A 1,461-nucleotide genomic window follows, 5' to 3' on the forward strand; every position below is an offset into this window, starting at 1 on the left:
TGCACGCCCCTACACTAGAAGGGTCCACTTTGATAAAAGATTGGACCAAGTCCTCATGGACATATGTGTGGAAGGAGCTCAATGGAAGATTGACTCAAAAGGCAAACCGGTTCAACTGAGAAGACTGGACCTTAAGCCTGTAGCTAGAGGATGGTTGGAGTTCATTCAACGCTCAATCATTCCCACTAGCAACCGGTCTGAAGTTACTATAGACCGGGCCATCATGATCCATAGCATCATGATTGGAGAAGAGGTGGAGGTTCATGAGATTATACCTCAAGAATTCTACAAGGTGGCTGACAAGTCCTCCACTATGGCAAGGTTAGCCTTTCCTCACCTCATCTGCCATCTATGTTACTCAGTTAGAGCTTTCATAGAAGGAGACATTCCCATTGAGGAAGAGAAGCCCATCACTAAGAAAAGGATGGAGCAGGTAAGAGAGCCCATTCATGGAGCTCAAGAGGCGCATGAAGCTCATTACCATGAGATCCCGGAGATGCCTCAAATGCATTTTCCTCCACAAAACTATTGGGAGCCAATCAACACCTCCATAGGAGAATTAAGTTCCAACATGGAACAATTAAGGGTGGAACATCAAGAACACTCCATCATCCTTCATGAAATAAGAGAAGATCAAAAAGCAATGAGGGAGGAGCAACAAAGACAAGGAAGAGACATAGAAGATCTCAAGGACATCATTGGTTCCTCAAGAAGGAAACGTACCCATCACTAAGGTGGACTCATTCCTTGTTCTTACTTTCTCTGTTTTTCGTTTTCTCTATATTAAGTGCTTATCTATGTTTGTGTCTTCATTACATGATCATTAGTATTTAGTAACTTTGTCTTAAAGTTATGAATGTCCTATGAATCCATCACCTCTCTTAAATGAAAACTGTTTTAATTCAAAAGAACAAGAAGTACATGAGTTTCAAATTTATCCTTGAACTTAGTTTAATTATATTGATGTGGTGACAATGCTTCTTGTTTTCTGAATGAATGCATGAACAGTGCATATGTCTTTTGAAGTTGTTGTTTAAGAATGTTAAATATGTTGGCTCTTGAAAGAATGATGACAAGGAGACATGTTATTTGATAATCTGAAAAATCATAAAAAATGATTCTTGAAGCAAGAAAAAGCAGCAAAGAACAAAGCTTGCAGAAAAAAATATAGGCGAAAAAAAATAGATAGAAAAAGAAAAAGCAAGCAGAAAAAGTCAAAAGCTCTTAAAACCAAGAGGCAAGAGCAAAAAGCCAGTAACCCTTAAAACCAAAAGGCAAGGGCAAATAAAAAGGATCCCAAGGCTTTGAGCATCAGTGGATAGGAGGGTCTAAAGGAATAAAATCCTGGCCTAAGCGGCTAAACCAAGCTGTCCCTAACCATGTGCTTGTAGCATGTATGTGTCAAGTGAAAACTTGAGATTGAGCGGTTAAAGTCAAGGTCCAAAGCAAAAAAAGAGTGTG

This window comes from Arachis ipaensis, chromosome B10 (assembly GCF_059453495.1).
Source record: "Arachis ipaensis isolate K30076 ecotype BB chromosome B10, ASM5945349v1, whole genome shotgun sequence".
In the NCBI taxonomy this organism is placed as follows: domain Eukaryota; kingdom Viridiplantae; phylum Streptophyta; class Magnoliopsida; order Fabales; family Fabaceae; genus Arachis; species Arachis ipaensis.